The sequence below is a fragment of the Dasypus novemcinctus genome, chromosome 4 (genome assembly GCF_030445035.2).
Source record: "Dasypus novemcinctus isolate mDasNov1 chromosome 4, mDasNov1.1.hap2, whole genome shotgun sequence".
Classification (NCBI taxonomy): domain Eukaryota; kingdom Metazoa; phylum Chordata; class Mammalia; order Cingulata; family Dasypodidae; genus Dasypus; species Dasypus novemcinctus.
In genome coordinates, this window is record NC_080676.1 from 115,756,496 (window position 1) to 115,775,771 (window position 19,276).

Consider the following 19,276-nt stretch of genomic DNA (forward strand, 5'->3'; position numbering starts at 1 on the left):
TGTTCACAAAGCCAAGTGATCTTTGTCCATTACAAAGATTTTCTATGTATATAGGGATCTTTAAGACAGTCAAGTGATTTATAAACTATGCAAAAACTTTCCTTTCCAATATTTAAAATAATCATTAAGGAATATCCAGAGGAGGGCTCTTAACTGTTTAATAACTGACTTGAGAAAAACGAAACTGCAACATTTGCTGATTGTAATGGTATACATATTCCCACCATGGCCAATTTCAACCTACAGATGTGAGGTCACTGAATATGAAGTTTTAAAGACATATACCCAATTGGCTTTTGTATGTAGTACAAGCCATTTCCAGCACACAATTGGGAAGATCTGATTGCCTTTTGTACTATTTCGTTATAAAATATGACATCTCAATAATCTAATAAATGTGGGAGGGAAATTAGAGAGAAATTCATAGATAGATAAGACAATGGGGTTTAAAATACTATAATTATAGTGGGTTACCATCTGAGAGATTTCACTTATATAGTTGGCAAAATTTATGTGTAAATTATGTGTTTTTCCCTTTATTTTTTAAGCAGTGTCTCTGGGGTCTATATAGTATGTGATTGGCATCAGAATGAAGGCGAGGAAACAAATCTGAATAGACTCATTCTATATGCTTCAAGTTTTCAAGACATAGACAGTTAAAACAAAGTGTTGAAGGATATTTTTTACTCTATGTTTGAAAGAGTAGAATCATTGATTTGATGCATTCTTGATATATATTTGAAGGGTAAAATGTTATAACTTCTGTTCATATGATGCACATTCATACTGCATGACCTCACAAGGAGATTGAGAAATATGCTATTTTAAAAATCTGTTACATTTTATATTCCAAAAGGTGCTGAATTACCTACAATTCATTGACACCCAATGCAGTTTTACACATCATGCCATTGTATCTACTGTTCTTTTTATTTTGAGTGTTCTTCCATCATATTTATTAATGTAAATTCTTCAGTGAAATGATACCTCTTTTGTACATAAGTCTAGTTTGATGTACATCTTATATTATTTAAACACATGTCTTTCTACCTTATTAGAGAGTCTGTTCCCTTGAGGAAAACGCAATGTCTTATTTATTTTTATATCACCAAAGCATTGCAGAGTGCTTTAACAAATAGTGGTTGAATTATAATGAATAGAATCATAAAATAAGGCATCTTTTTCTTATTTCTGTCCTTACAATTTTGTATTGATTCTTGGTTCATTTCCTCTTTACTATTTTAATGTTGTAAATAGCCCACCAATTCTCTGTCATAGGATATTTTCTGAATAAATTATGACAGGATGTTATCATCTGTATTTCAAATTTCTCAATTTAAATGTGTTTTCTTTTGAGAGTATTAGCTACACCCAGTCTATAAAAGTAGCTTTTTTTTCACTTCCTCACATTCACATTTTTAATAATGCCATGGATTGAGCTTTGAGAAATGGGTCCTTTTGGTATTCAGTGTCTATACCATTTGGCACCATTTTAAAATATCATAATCCATTAGAAGTTTTTCACTTTTTGATTTGTTTAGCAATTTCTTTAAAATGTATCAAATCATCTGTGCCATCCAAACATGCAAGCATCACAGATTTTATTTTATATGATATCCTATCCATTGCCAATTACACAAAAATCTCTTAGCCAGAGCTCATAGGATCAGTGGTGATTAATTTATTACCTTATCCGTTATCTTTTAAAAACTCTTTTGTGAATCATCATGCTGATCATTTCACCCTTATCTCATATGCCATTAAAAACTACTCCTTAAAATGAAGCTAAGCACGACCTTATACATTACAGAAATATTGCCTTAAAATGGATCATAGCCTTAAATGTAAAATGCAAAACTATAAAAAAATCCAGAAGAAAAGATGAAATTTATGTGACCTTGGGCTTGAAGAAGAGATTTTTGATATGTTTTCAAAAGCATGATCTAAGAAAGAAAAAAAAGATAAGTTGAACTTTATTAAAATTAAAATTTCTGTGCAGCCAAAGACATGGTTAAAAGAATGAAAAGGCTGGGAGAAAATAGTTGAAAAAAATCTGAAAAGGACTTCCATCCAAAATATACAAGAATCCTTCAAACCCAACAATGAGGAAACAAATAACCCAATTTAAAAATCAGCAAAAGATCTGATAGGACATCTTACTATAGAAGATATGCAGATGACAAATAAGAATATGAAAATATGTTCAACATATTTGTATTTGAGAAAAGGCAAATTAAAAGAGCATTCAGATAACACTGTACTTCTGATTGAATATTAAAACAAAAACAAAAACAAAAAAACCTGACAACACCAATACCAGGCAACAGGTACTCTCGTTTCTTGCTAGTAAGAACACAAAATGATACAAACACTTTGGAAGACTACTTGGTATCTTACTTGGCAATACAGCAATTGTGCTCCTTATTATTACCCTACTGATTAAAAATTTATGTCCCCAAAATAACTGCAGGGGAAAGTTCATAGATGATTTAAAAGAGTAAAAAATTTGATACTTTTAATAGTGAGTGATATACAAATTATTGTATGTTCATACTATGGAATACTATTCTGTAAATAAAGAACTATCAAGCAATGGAAAAATATGGATTAATCTTAATTGCTTCTTGCCAAGTGAAATAAGCCAGTCTCATAAGGCTGCAAATTGCATGATTCCATTTATACGACATTCTGGAAAGCAAAAGGAGACAGTAATCTGAACAGTGATTTTTTTTAGGAGTCTAAGGAGAGGAAAGGATTGAAAAGATGAAATAGTAGATTTTTAGAGTGATGAAACTATCATTCAGAATAGTATATATGGTGGGTACACGACACTGTGCATTTGTCAAGCCCATAGAACGTTAAAGAAGAAAGATTGAATCCTATTGTATGGATACAATGGAATGGAGACTGTGACAAAAGATCTACCTATATAAAAACTGTGAAATAACCTCAGTGATAGTATTGGGGATTTATTGGTGCTGACTTATGGAACTTTGGAAATAATTGGAGACTTTAAGACTGAAGGCCAAAGGAACTGCATCTAACACAGTACTCTAGTTGGTAAAGTTGTTTTTCACAGTGTACAGGTTAACAATTCTGAAACCATTATATATATCTACTGGAAGTGATTATGCGGGCCCGGTTTCTTACTGTTTGTGTGAGAGGTTGTTGAGAAAGAAGGGGAGAAGGCTATCCTTGGGATACTGGATTAGAATTGGAAATATCAGTATAAATTCATGTTTACCTTAATATATATACAGTTGATACATACAGAAATTTTTATGTGTGTGTGTGTATATGTGTGTGTATGTGTGTGTATATATATATATATATATATATATATATATATATGGATGGATTAGTACACACACATATATTTCCTTGCTTTGTCAGCTGAATGGGCCCAGAAACAAAAATATTCCAGTAGCAATGAACAAATTAAGCTCTAAGATCTTGATCCAGTCTCTAATAATTGAACTAGGATACTTTGGATACTAGCTGATTCTAGGGATGAGGCAGGGAATATGAAAGATTGGCCTGAAGCAGCAATAGGTCACCTTGATATTGTGTGCTCTGATACATAATGATGAACAGGAGGACGCTTTACCTCTTGTGATATTCTTCCCCAAATCTACAACCCACTCAAAACAAGATAAAGTATCAGGAAAGCCCAAATTGTGGGAAGTTCCAAAAATATTCCTTGCCAGTACTCTTCAAAAATGTCAAGGTCATAAAAGCAAGAAAGGCAACTGTCACAGACTGGAAGAGACTGTTAAAACATGATAAATAAATTCAAGGTGGTATCCTGGATTAGAACCTGGAACATAAAAAAAATTAGTGAAAAAGTTGAAGAAATCCAAATAAAGTCTCTATTTTTATAGTATTGTACCAATTTTAATATTCTAGTTTTGATCAATGGACCATTGGTCATATGGAATTTTTTTTTTTAGGTACTGGGCCAGGGATTGAAACTGGAAACATGTATATGAGAAGCCAGTGCTCAATCACGGAGCCACACTGGCTTGCCTGAGTTGTTTTTTTGTTTGTTCGTTTGTTTGCTCTGCTTGTTTTTTTTATTTGTTTATTTCTAGGAGGCACCAGGAACTGAGTATGGGACCTCTCATGTGGGAAACATGTACTCAACCACTTGAGCCACATCCGCTCCTGGGTCATACGGATTTTAGCATTAGGATAAGCTTTGGAAACTCTCTGCATACTATCTTTGTGGTTCTTTAGTACATCTATAGTTACTTAAAAATTAAAAATAAAATTCCCTTGGCAAAGATGTTTTGATAATTATTTCTCACTTTTCACTTCCCTAAAAAATGATTCTTTCATCTTCATACTTAAAAAATAATTTTTCTAGGTATATAAATCTAGTTTCACTGTAATTTTCCCCCAGTAATCTTTGTTATTCTACTCTCATCTTTGCTGATATTCTAGTGGAAAAATATCAAATCAGACACCAATCATCTTTCTGACTGCCTTCCCCACCCCCCCTTTTCATTTATTCTCCTGCTTGGCTTCTAACCATGACACTGATTTTGACACTCTCTTTCTCTATTGATTTTTTCTTCTCCTTTGTCTTTTTTCTCCAATTTTCCCCCTTTCTCCACTGATTACTTTTTTTCTTTCTCCTCCTTGATTATGTTAAATTCAATAATATAATTATTCAATTATATATAATATAATTCAATAATATAATAATGAGTATAAACTACACACAAGATTCCATTATCTTTATATGTATTACCTAGTTTATATTTAGAAACAGTCTTTTAAGTAGTTATTAGCAACATTTCTAAAGATAAGGATCACATTTTTAGAAATCTAGAGCACTTAAGTAATGGATTTCAAGTTTGACATATTTCTCCATCTTTCAGCAATCTTAACAGTGTCAAAATATGTATCTTAAATGGGAAACTCAACCCAGGTCCTGGAAAATGTCTAGTATATAGAGAGTACTCAATAAATATTTGTGGAATGAATAAATGAATTAATGAAGTCTATATCCAAATTTGATGTGTTAAAACATACTATATTTCTAGCGACCTGCTGATCATCTTAACTAAAAAATTAACACTAAAATTTAGAACATCTAAAATTCACTGATTTTTTCCCTTCTATCTCCGCTCTTTTTTATAATAATAAACTTTATTTTTAGAGATGTTTTAGATTTACAGAAAAATTACCTAATATTATAGGGTGTTCCCATAAAACCTTACACACACACACACACACACACACAGTTTCCCCTATTATTAACATCTTACATTAGTATGGTACATTTGTTTCAGTTTTGGTGTTTTGTTGATGGTGAAACTCTCCTCTAAACTTAAAACCTCAGAACCATCATTGTCTCATTTTCCTTGTCCTACAAATCCGTGTTAATACGAAAGTGTAAATCTATAATTTTCTCATCCTACTTTTTTTTCCATTCCAGTAGTCACTATCTTAACTCAGTCCATATTTATCTTCTGAAATCTTCTTCATATCACCTCCCATTCTCAAAGTATAACTCTGATCAGTCACCACCCATATTAAAAACTGTACATTTGTGATTAATAGTTGTAATCAACATGGTTTCTTGAAAATATCTATAACTCTCTTCTCAAGAAAATGGCAACAGGTATTTCTTCCTACAGGTATTTTTCAATTTTGGTGACTTGTATCATTGCCAATGCCAATGTATCATGTCCCAATTCAAAATCATCAACCATTAGTTAGAATTATTAATTTAATCATAGCCACTTGTTCTATCAGATTGGCTCTCTTGGGGAATAAAAATTATGAGAGATTTCAGTAGAAAGTAGAGAGCAATGAATGAGTGCTCCTAAGGGGAGTGTAAAATCATCAATATAGTGTCATGTATGTTAAACATGTGAACATATCTAGCTCAATAAGGCATGGTTCTAGGATAAAAAGAAACATACATTCTGGGGGAAAAAAACCTGATTGTATTAGTCAGCTAAAGGGGTGTTGATGCAAAATACCAGCAATTGGTTGGTTTTTATAAAGGTTTTATTTGGGGTAGGAGCTTACAGATACCAGGCCATAAAGCATAAATTATTTCCCTCACCAAAGTTATTTTCATGTGTTGGAGCAAGATGGTTGCTGAAGGCTACAAGAGTTCAGGTATTCTGGGTTCTCTTCCTGGGGCTGGCTTCTCTTTCCTCTGTGAACTTACTTCTCAGGGCTCCAGCTTAAGGCTTCAGCATCAAACTCCAACATCAAAACTCCAACATCAAAAACCTTCAACTTTATCCTTTGCCATGACTTTTACCTGTATGCCTCCACCCACCAAAGGGAGGGGTCTCAGTGCCCTACTGGCACAAGAGGTTTATATAATTACTTAATCAAGCAAGCCTCTGAATCCAATATAATCTAATATACCCAGAGGAAAAGATCAGTTTACAAATATAATCCAATATTTATTTTTTGAATTCATAACCATATCAAGCTGCTACACTGATATAGGCACTATCATTGAGGAAAGTGCAATAGCATTGAGACAAAGAACTGCGAACATCTTCCTGAGGAATTCAGGTACTGTCATGCTCCTTCTGATAGGCTGGCCTCTATCTTTCTGCAAGGTTGTTGCATAAGGTATACACTTTAAAACCCATTTATTGCTTACTTTTTGCTTAAACATCATCATCTCTCATGATAACCTCTATATACTCTTGTGGTACCTAAGCTTTACTTATTTTATTCTATCAAAATGTTCATCAAACTTTATTGTAATTTATTCAAGTTAAAAAAATCTATGGAACTGCACTACACAAATAGTCAACCCTCAGTTAAACCATGGACGGTAGTTAATAGTACAATGATATAAATGTGTTTTCATCAATTGTAACAAATATATTACACCAATGAAAATTGTTAATAATAAGGAGGCATATGGGAATTCTGTATTTTATGCCTGGTCCCAGAACTTCTCTAATAAATTTTTAAAAGATATTATCATGCTTGCTGTAATGTAAAATTTATTGCTTTATTAATATACTTCATTAATACAAATTAAATTCCCCATATCTGACACTAGAGATAGCAGAAGTGGTGTTTAGTAGATGTTTATGAAATTGTCGAGGCGGCGGACTTGGCCCAGTGGTTAGGGCGTCTGTCTACCACACGGGAGGTCCCTGGTTCAAACCCCGGGCCTCCTTGACCCATGTGGAGCTGACCCACGCGCAGTGCTGATGCGCGCAAGGAGTGTAGAGTGTGCTCCATAAGGAGAACCGTCCAGCACCAAAGAAAGTGCAGCTTGCCTAAGAATGGCGCCACACACACGGAGAGCTGACACAACAAGATGACGCAACCAAAAGAAACACAGATTCCCATGCCGCTGAGGACAACAGAAGCGGACAAAGACGACGCAGCAAATAGACACAGAGAACAGACAACCGGGATGGGGGGGAAGGGGAGAAATAAATAAATAAATCTTGAAAAAAAAAAAAAGAAATTGTTGATGAGCAAATGTGAATAGATTAATATAAACCTCCACTTGATGACAAAGCAGCCTCTTCACAGTAAATAGAAATTTTGTCAAGTTTTCTGAATGTTAATAGCTCAAATGTCCACACTGTTTTACTCCCTTGTACAAACTTCATGACTCTTTCAATGTCATATCCCCCTTGTTGTCATTTTCAAATGAGTATGTGAATCTCTTTTCAGATATGTATCACACTTGGTTTTCAAAATCTGTAACTGAATAGCTTTTTCACGCATACTTTATCACTCTTTTCAGGTTTGTTTACTTCTGTGTGCATGGACTTCCCTTCTCAGTGGATTACAAAGCCATCTATGGAAAATTTGGGGTTGAGGTTCATGGGGTTGTACTCATGTGTAAAAAGGAACTTGTAAAAGTGACGTGTTAAGAACTGATATGTGTGGGTTCCTGACTTCTAGCTATGGTCAGTTACCTTCATTTCTTCCAATTTGAAGATCTTAAGTAAAATCATAAAAGATCATGCTTCAAAATTTCTGAGTCTGTTTTATTTATCCACAATACACTCACACCCAATGCCTTGTCCTTTCATTTTAATTTTAAACTTCAACAACTCCAATTATTATATTCCCAGATATTTTTATTCCTAGAAAAGGGTTACAGTGACCTTTGAACTATATTTTGATACCTCCTGTATAGCCCAAGCTCCCTTGAATTAAACCTTTCTTTGTAGTCAGATCACCAGCTTCTAAGTATCTGTAACCAAGGATCTCAAGGTTTGATCTAGTATTATGAGAAAGCAATAGTATTCCAAAATAGGGTTCAATTAGTTTCTGCAAATTAAGGTTCATAGATGGTTGGTAACGTTCATAGAAAAATGTTGCATGCATTTCTCTTACATGTATGCATTCTCTCACATACTTGCAAGGAATTTTGTAATACTTCAGTTGTAACTCAAAAATTATATTGCTAAAATATATTGAATTATAAACATATTGTATTAGAGATAATTATGTATAGACAAAGATAAGAAAATATATAACATTATCATTCTTACTCCTTATTTGTTTATCATGTTACCTTCTTAAAAGTTTAAAACATTTTTGAGAACAAAAACTACATCAAATATATATATATGTATATGTTTTGCTCCCCTGAGTTGGCTCCCTCATCTGTTTTGCTTGTTGTTTCACTTGTTGTATGCTCATTGTCTGCTCGTTTGTTTTTGCTTGTTGTCTGCTTGTTGTTTTTTCCTTTTGTTTTTTTCTTTTGATTTTCTCATTGTTTTTCTCATTGAGCACCTGCTTCCCACATACTTCCCATGTGGGAAGCAGGTGCTTAACTGCTTGAGCCATACACACTCCCTGCTTGCTTGCTTGTTTTTTGCTCTTTGTCTCTTCATTGTTTTTTCTCATTGTCTGCTCTTTGTTTTTGCTAGATGTCTGTTTGTTGTTTTTGCTTTAAATATGCTCATTGTTCATTTTCATTTTTTTTGTTTTCTCTTTTCTTTAGAGGGCACTGGGAACTAAACCCAGGACTTCCCATGTGGGAGGTGGGTGCTCAACTGCTTGAGCCACATCATCTCCCTCAAATAATTTTGTAGCCTTTCCATTTGCACCTCATCTCATTTCCCTGGCTCATAGCAGATAGCATAGGAATACAATAAACTAGTTAGTTATTAAAAAATATTTTGAATGTATATGTATTTATTTTCTCTACATAAAGCTGGATAAATTGTGAACATTTGGAATAGCCCTTGTGTAAAGTAGGACATTATTGATTAGGTTTGCTTTAGAAATTTTTAAAAGATTTGAACAACCTATAAAACTTATTTTTCAGACACTGCCAATATCTGTATTATTTGACATCTTAATGGAAATCTCTTCACTTTTTTTTTTCTCCTCATTGTTGGCATTTCCTAATGCTTCCTCTTCAGCAGTGTTTTACGAGGCTCTCTTGGCTCCTCGTCAGAATAGAAGGCATATAATTTATACAATTCTCTAACCTTGTTCTCATACCAGAGACAAATCTCCCCTTAAGGACTGATTTCTGAGAATACAGACACCTGGTTTCTTGAAGAGAACCTTAAAGGAGAGCTCACAATTACCTTTTATTATTCACATAAAAATGGAATGTGATTTTAAACTTTAAAAAAATGACAGTGTTCTTATTACCTATAGTAGGCAAATCTTTATACAATGTTCTCAAGAAACCTCTTTTTCACAGAATACACAGTTCAATCTTGAAATTCAAAAAAAAAAAAAAAGGAAAGGAAAGAAATGGAAAGAAAAGAAAAGAGGAAAGAAGAGATTGCCTTTCTGATAAAGGTTGGAACTGCAATGTCTTATATTACATAGATATATATCAAATGCTTTTGCAAAGGACAGTATGACATAATTAAGATCCCACAAGCATATATTGCATGCATTGTACAGATGTGATATATGAAGTCAAAATAGATTTTATAATTCACATAATTGTTTTAAATAGTTTTATAGAAAATAATATTTATAGTTTAATTATAATATTCATAAAAACAGCTTTGGAATCTCTGGTTGAAAATGAATGACATTTTGAGATGGATTATAAGTAGGTGCCAGGTTTTTGCTTCGATATGTAAAAGAAATAAAAGATTTCCAATATTAGTTCTGCATCACATTGCAGTGATGGATACAGGCCATTTTGTCAGATCTTACAAAATTGTAGGGGACAGAGTGTAAACTGTAATGTAAACTGTAGTCCCTGGTTAGTAGTAATGCTTCAAAATGGGTTCATCAATTGTAACAAAAGTACCACACAAATAAAGAATGCTGTTAATGTGGGCAAGTGTGGGAGGAGAAGGAGTGGGGTATATGAGAATTCCTTATATTTTTTAATGTAACATTTATGTAATCTAAAGCTTCTTTTAAAATAAAAAATTAATTAATAATAAAAGATTGCCAATAGCTTTCACACATTCGCTCAACAAATAATTACAATTCATTATTTCCTTATTTCTCTCCTGACCAATTATACGTATACTGAAGTTCTGTAAGATACTTTTTTTCATTTTTGATTATTATTATTCATAAGATTCTCAAAAGAGCCCTAAGTCTTGATAGTTCCATATTTGATATAAATACTTTCCTGGGTTTATAATGCCCTCAAACTTTCATAGGGATTTCCATAAGAAGTGGATTAATATATAGGAATATGCCTCAGAGGTAGATTACTAGGTTTCCTATGAAAATAAACTTAGGGTTCTAAACATTAATAAGCTTTTAATATTTTTATCATTTTATGTGAAGTTATAAAAATAGGGGAGGTCCAAGAGAAATTAATTATTTGATGGTGGTTCTAACAGTTACATATCATTGAACTATTCATGGTTTTGAGAGTTCTCAGCTGTGATAGAAAATTAAAACATAAATTTTGAGGCAAATAAATTTATTCCCTTTTGAAATGGGCAAATTTTCTTTCTTCTTTGCCATTCCTTGGATTGTACATTTCCTTTATTTCTTACCATAATGGATTAGTTAGTTGAAAATTTCTAAATTTCTTTGCTGTCTTCAGATAAATTGTACCAATGACACTTTTATAATAATACCATCTTCATCATACTGTAATTGTACAAAGGATAAAATAAGTAACTCATACTTTTAAGTGAAAGACATTTATATCCACTTCAACTTCTTTGTGAATATCTTCATGTTTTATATCACCTTGGCTCAGTAAGAGGCACTTTCAATTATAAACATGAATATATTTATTCTTCAGTTCACAAAAAGTTACCAGATAGGTTAACCAGTAAAAACGATGATGCTTTTCTTGGAATATACAAATAAATCTCTTATGAGAAGACATGTTTAAACTTTAATGACAGATTTCCTCATCATGCTGTGGCTATATCATCTTTTTTTGTGAATTTGATATATTTACACTACATTACAATTACAGTTACAGTACAATTGAAAAGTAGTTCTTTATAATGACAATTATCATGTAGCTCAGTATTTTGTTTTCACACAATTATAACTTAAAAAATTTCCAAATTAACATGTGTGTCCTGCTAAATATTGAATATCTATAGGGAAAATATTGGTATGCATTTTTTCCTAAGATAAAAACAAAAATTAAGCCTAAACTCTCCCTTGGATATGACTTTTAGGAAAATCTAGACTTTAGTAGTAGGGTCAGTACTAATACATTCCTTTAGTATTTGAAGCTCTAACAAGTAAAACCTTCTATTGTATGTGTTACATGAGATGACTAATATGAAAAATAACTATTAAAATGTTAGTTGGGAATGGAGAGTTAATACTTAAATTGTACAGATTTCTTTTTGGGTTGATGGATATGTTTGGTAATGGATGGTGTTACTAGAATAAAAAATTTAAAATATCTTAGAATTGTACAACAGAAACACTGAACCCATTTTTAAACAATGGGCTATGTTTAATATTACAATTATAAAAATGCTCTTCCATGAATTTTAACAAATATACCACAGTAATTCAAGGTGTTAATAAAAGGGTGATATATGGGAATTCTGTATTTTATGTATGATTTTTCTGTAAACCTACGACTTTTCTAATTGAAAAAAAAAGAAAAAGAAAATACATATCTTCATATTAATTAGAAAAAATGTTAGTGACATACTCATGATTACTAATACTTATATAAATTATCCTTTCTAACTCAATTATTATTTAATTTTATTTATATATGCATAAAGTGATATTTTTAATCTGCATACTACTGACATAACTATGAAATAATTACTTTATAAATCAAGCTGATTCTTATACTTTACTTAGACAACAGCCTTAGTTTTTAAGTCCTAATAGTGTACATCTAATTTGTCTTTCTGAAAACTTGCCCTCTAATTTTCTATTCAGTCCCTTGTCATTTAATGGTAATGTTTTTCCATCTTTCCAACTCCTTGCCACAGAGTACTTACAGACATTTTAATATTTTTTCACCAGATTATTTCATCTAAATTTTGTGATTTTTTCAATTATATTTAGAAGAGAAACTTCTCATTTTGAAAGAGATGGAAGAGTGAAAAGAATAGATGAGGGAAAATAATTTCCCTTCCCTTAAATCTTAGTACATCTTAAGTGTTACTCTTAATTTTAACTTTAATCTTGCAATAGCAGATAAAATCTATCATATCCTTTGTAAAGTCCAACAGTTAATACTTTAAAAGCAGCTCTAGAATATTAAATAATCATTCATTGATATTTATCAATAGTATACACATTCAGGTTTTCAAAGATTTTAACAGCCGGATTTAACATATAAAATATAGGCACAACTATTTTGTAATGAGATAAGAATATTTAAATATCACTTATATTTATATTATTATTTTATCAATACTTAAAATATTGAAGTCCTTAGAAACATATGCAATAGTTTAAATGGAAATCCTTCTAACAGATGCTTATTTTAACAAGATACTATGATAGTTGCCTTTGTCATTAAGACAAGCTAGTCTATGAGCTGAAAGATGCTCCTAACTCTTACCCTGGCATATTACTGTGATAGTCTGGTATCATGGTCACTTTGGGTTACAGAGAGAAAAATGATGCTATGGACCCAAAAGAGATCTCATACAACATCTGTCCAAACCCTGTAGGATCAGTGTCTTAGTGGATATTCTTGGTCAATGGCAGAGAGTAGGTGCCTTGGTTTGTCAGGTTAAATAGCACACAATGGGTTAGTTTAAACAACAGAAGTTTATTGTCTCAGGGATTTGGAGGCCAGGAGTCCAAGATAAAGGTTTTGTCAGGGCTTGGCTTCCTTTCACCCAAAGACTGTAGCCTTCCTGTAATCCTCTATCACATGATAATCTCTCTCTTCTTGTGTCTTCTTCTTTGATTTCTGCTTCTACTGAATTTTATGTCCAATTTCCTTTGCTTTGAGCATCTCTAGTCTAATGGCTCAAGGCCTACCCTGATTCAATCTGGTTTCATCTAAATAGGATCTTTGAAGATCCTATTCACAAAAGAGCCTATACTTTGATGAATAATAGTGTCAGAGGGTCTATTTACAAATGGACTCACAACCACAGGACCAGAGGTTAGGACTTGAACATGTGTTTTGGGAGAGAAATGATTCAATCCACAGCAGTAAGAGATGGGGCAGAAAGAGAAATTTTCACTTATTGAACACCCACAATTTGTTAGGTATCATGTCTTATATGTACATACTTCATTTTATGTAACCTTTACAATTCTAAGAGGTAGGGCATTAATTCTGACTTTGCAGATGAGGAAAAATCTGTAAAACAGGTCAACCACATAATTTGTGAGGCCAAGTGCAAAATGGATATATAAGAGGCCCATGTTCAAAAAGCAAGACAAAATTGTATTCTTTGTCCTGAAGTATCTCTCTTGACCTGTCATGACAATTTTTATTTGCTCTTCAATGTCACTCTCCCCTAGAGAAATGGATATGCATGAGGAGAGTACAGATCTTCTAGAGATACTCCTTTTGTTTTAATTGTTTAATGTCTGACTTACCTCTTTAGAATATAAGTTCCTGAAGCTCATGGACCAAGTTAACTTTAATGAAATATTATGATTTTTGTAAACATTTCTGCTGCTAAGTCAGAGAGAACAAATTTATCTGAGATTCAGGTTCTGCTGTATTTGCCCCTGACTTAAGCGTTGCCTTCCTGGCAGCCAGTGCTGGCACTCATCACTAAGACAAAATTTCTCAAATGACTCTGATTATGACTCACCTGAGTCACTTGCAAAAACTATTCAGATTTCCCATCCCTTAGCCACAGGACATTTCTATTCAATTGGTCAGCCAGAAGGGTCATTTTCAAATGTAAATCCTATTACATCATGCCCTTACATAAGCTATTCCAATGGCTTCCCATTATATCAAAGCGAAATTAAAATTCCTTGCTCTGGTCTACAAACTTCACCTGTCATTCTCTTTAACCTTCTCTCCCACCACCCTCTCCCTTGCTTGCTAACTTCATCAAAAGATTTTTAACCATGTAAAAAAAGCCTCAAATTACAGGGGTGCTCCCAAAATGTCTAGAGGCATTTAGACACTCTAGGCAAGGCACACCACTCCATGAAATCAGTACTCCATCAGTGGGCCTTACCTTGGAATATATGATAACCTATTCCCCCAATGTAACAGACTTAGACTCATTTATAATTTCCCTACACATGATTATTCTACCCCTTTCATATGAACCTATAATTAGCACTAAACTATTACGTTTTTGTCCCAGAGAGTTAAGTCATCAGTATGTTCATATTCTGGTTGAGCCCTGATTCTCAGCAGAGTTGTAACCAACACATACTCTCCAATCTATTGGACTCACCCAGGACAACTAACAAAAGGATGATGATGGACAACTCCCATCCCAAAAAGCAAAGAGTATCTATAACTGCAAGCAAAACAGTGCCTACCATCTGCTCCATAAGATCCAAGGCCCTCTCAAACTGAAGCAGAATCCTTGATTGAGGAATGAACAAACATAAGGGTGTAATGCAACCATGGACCAAAGTAGCCTTATTATTATTGTAATAAAGGAAAAACTTGTAACATTAATATAAAGACAGTAGTAGTTACCAGAGATTCTGAGGGGAGGAAGAGGGAAGAATAGGTGGAATACAGAACATTTTTAGGGCATTGGAATTGTTCTGCATGATGATATCGCAGTGACAGATACAGGTTATTACATATTTTGTCAAAACCTATAAAATTTTATGGTGCAAAGTGTAAACCATAATGTAAACAATAGACTTTGGTTAGAAGCAAAACTTCAATATTTGTTCATCAATTGTAACAAATGTACTACTCTAATGTAAGATTCTATTAATAGAGGAAAATAGGGGAAGGGTTGGGATATTTGGAATCCCCTATATTTTCAATTTGCAATTTTTCTGTAATCTAAAACTTCTTTAAAAATAAAGTTTTTCATATGAAAAAAGTTTTAAATTTTTTTTTCTGGTTTTGTAAATTCTAAGACCACTGTTGCCTTTGTATTTGCAATTAGAGGTGGCTGGAATATCCTTCCTTGGAGCTCTTCATGGAAGCCATTTTCTAGTCATTTGGGTTTCTTTCCTTTATACCTTTTAGAGGTCTTCCTTGACCACACAAATTGAAGTCAACCCTGCCCTAGCACTCGTTTTATTTTTTTTTTAACTTTTATTGTCTTTTTTTTTGAAGGATACATAGATCATTAAAAAAGTTACATTATAAAATATAAGAGGTTCCCATATACCCCACACCCTAACCTTCATGTGCCAGCTGGGCCCTGAGCCTCAGCAGAGTTGCAACTTCTACTCTCTGGTTTGCTGGACTTACCCAGGTCAGCTAACAGGGAAGTGAAGATGGTCAGTCACCACACCAGGCAACTGAGAGTGCCTACAAATGCAAGCAGGAGAATTGAATCCATCAACCATGTGGGATCTAAGCCCTCTCTTGATTTAGAGGTGGAATGGACATCACCATCCCAGGGTCCACAGGATGGAGGAATAAAATATAGATTAGAGTGGACTTATTGGTATTCTACTACAGAACAATGTGACTCTAGCAATGAAAGGAATTGCATCATTGATGTGGAGACGGTGGCTACAGTAGTTACTGAGGGCAGGGAGAGGGAAGAAGAGATGTGATGTGGAGGCATTTTTGGGATTTGGACTTGTCCTAAATGATATTGCAGGGACAGATGCTGGACGTTATATATCCTGCCATAACCCTCTGAATGCACTGGAGTAGAGCATGAACTACAATGTAAACTATACTCCATGCGCTTTAGCAGTGCTCTAAAATGTATTCAACAAATGCAATGAATGTGCTTACCACTCTTTATCACATCATTCTCATTCATTTTATCCCATTAAAATGTTAATGTGTAATGATCTTAATTTATCTTACTTGTTTATTAATTAACTATTTAATGCTTGTATCATCCTTCTGGAATATAAGCTCCAGGATATCATGGAACTTGTCAATCTTATTTCTTTTATAGTTCCAGTGCTTAGATCAATGTATGGCAGTCAATAAATATGAATTCAGACTTCATCCATCCTTATCCTCTACTCCATCTGTTTTAGTTTCTTAGCTGCTAAAATAAATATCATATAATAGGCTGGCTTAACAACAGGAAATTTCTGTCTCACAGTTGTTGAGGGTAGAAGGTTTGCTTTTCCCTGGCTGCTGGCAATCTTTGGGTTTCCTTGGGTTTTTTTGCCACATTGCCCTGCATATGGCAATATCTTCTGTTTCCTCCTCTAGGTTTCACTGACTTCTAGCTTCTTGCTTCTCCCTTGGCTTCCCTTTTCTGTCCAATTTCTGTTTCTCATAAGGACTTCAGCCGTATTGGATTACAGTCCATTCTCATTCAGTTTGGGTCCACCTTAATAACAACTTCAAAGGTCCTATTTACAAATGGGACCTGAATATGCTTTTTGTGGGGGATATGATTCAATCTCTAACATTATCCTTGATAGTCATCATAATGTGAGTAATGCTGTCAAATATTTAGAATGTTTGCACCTAAAACATAATCACACTCATAGTAAAATATTCAGTGTGTTCTCTATCAAAATGATTGATCTAAGCAAATGGAACAGAAAATGATGAAGGAGTCAAGGATTGGGGATATGGTGAGGGTCAGATATTTGATGAGAATATTGAATGCATAAATTGCTTGCTAACAGCTACACTAATAGTGCATTGGTAGTTATGACACAATTGGATTCTCTCTACTATTGTCTAATTTATAATTTTTGCCTATTAAATATTAGGAGTTTCAAAATAGAAGCAATATATGAAAATATACATAAGCTATGCTCCATATATAAGTAGGAGAATTTTCAAGATCTAAATGTGATCCTTGCATTACAGTTTGAGCAGATCAGCTTTAATATGTGGTCTATTTAAAGTTTTCCCCAAACCCTGGATATATTAGTCCAACATAATGTTTTTGCAGTCATTTTTTTCTGAGATGCTAACTTGCAATATTTTAAAACTTGATAAATTACATTTAAAAAATCACTAACCACATTTTAATATACAATTAATGCATGATTATTTAAAACAATGCAGGTAAGCCAAAAGAAGAAAAGTATTAAAATCTCATACTCCCACCAAATAAAGTAAAACACCATTGACACTTATATAAATATATAATACATATAAAACATATTTGGTGTGGTTATAGTTATCATACCACATTATATTGTATCATCTTTTATTTTTTCTTAATGATATATAGTATATATCATCTCATATAAATAATCATCCATCATTTTTCTTTTTTTAAAGATGTATTTTATTTATTTCTCTCCCCTCCCCCCCCCCCCCCCGCAGTTGTCTGTTCTCTGTGTCCATTTGCTGTGTGTTCTTGTTTTTTGTCTGCTTCTGTTGTTGTCAGCAGCACAGGAATCTGTGTTTCTTTTTATTGTGTCATCTTGTTGTGTCAGCTCTCTGTGTGTGTGGCACCATTCCTGGGCAGGCTGCACTTTCTTTCATGCTGGGCGGCTCTCCTTATGGAGCGCACTCCTTGTGCATGGGGCTCCCATATGCGGGGGACACCCCTGCGTGGCAGGGCACTCCTTGCGTGCATCAGTGCTGTGCATGGGCCAGCTCCACACAGGTCAGGGAGACCCAGGGTTTGAACCATGGACCTCCCATGTAGTAGACGGACGCCCTAACCACTGAGCCAAGTGTGCTTCCCAATACATCATTTTTAATATCTGCATCAAAATCCACTGCCCATACAGTGGATTATTATTATAAGAAGGGTGCTTCTAGTTGATTTCTGTATTTCAATTTATTTTGTCTTATTTAATACTCAGAGCAAATACTTGTATTTATTACTATTTTCTTGATTCTCTCATAACAAGCAAGTTAAAATGGGGTATTTCTGGATTGTTTTTCAAATATCAGAAACTGAGATTTACAGTATTTTATAATAGTTTGACAAGCATATGAGAGTATATTAGTAAGACTTTTCTAACAAGAAACAAGTAATATTTATAGCCAGTTTCATAGTGAAAGTGGACTTACATAGAGTCTCACCCAAAGCCACACATTATTAATGGAGAAGCCCAAAACCCAGGTATCTTAAAGCCAAGGTCCATATAATCACATCTGGTTTTTATACTGTGGAATAACTCAACAACAACAAATGCACAAAAATAAATAAAATGAATTAAATATACTTACTTGTCTTTATAGAACATTACTTTGGTTTAAACTGTTATAGTCTGTTTCTGCCTCAACATTCAAATGTTCGAGGGATTTTTTAAAAATGTATTCTAGTTGAATTCAATTTAAATGTCCAATTTTGCTGCCCAAGAGTGTTCTTTGGATGTGTTTATTTTATACCTGATTTAGATTGATATAGAAACTGTCACCAAACAATTGCCCATGCAAAATGCTCTGCTGGCTGCATGAAATGACTGTAAACTTGGCTCCATATCTTCTTGTGTCCATGTCTCCTTAGGCCATAGATCAACGTAAAATAATCTCCAAATAACTACCTCCATCATTCTTGGCAACTGTTGGACTACTGAAGAAACAAAAGCTTCCTGACATGTCATTGATGTACCAAAGTGCCAGTATTAAGATTTATCACAAATGTTGCCAGTGTGATTGTACCAAAAGAGTAGAATACAACTTGATCTGTGTGCTTCCTGGTTCTCTTTATTAATTTGCAGCTATCTTCTTGATATTAAAATTCCCAAATCATAAAAAAAATTGGAGTGTGGGAATTCTTCCCAGAAAAGAAATCTTCAAAAAAGTTAAATGGGTCTTCTAAAAAGAGTCCAAATTTAAGAAGCCTAAATACCATGGTAGAAAATT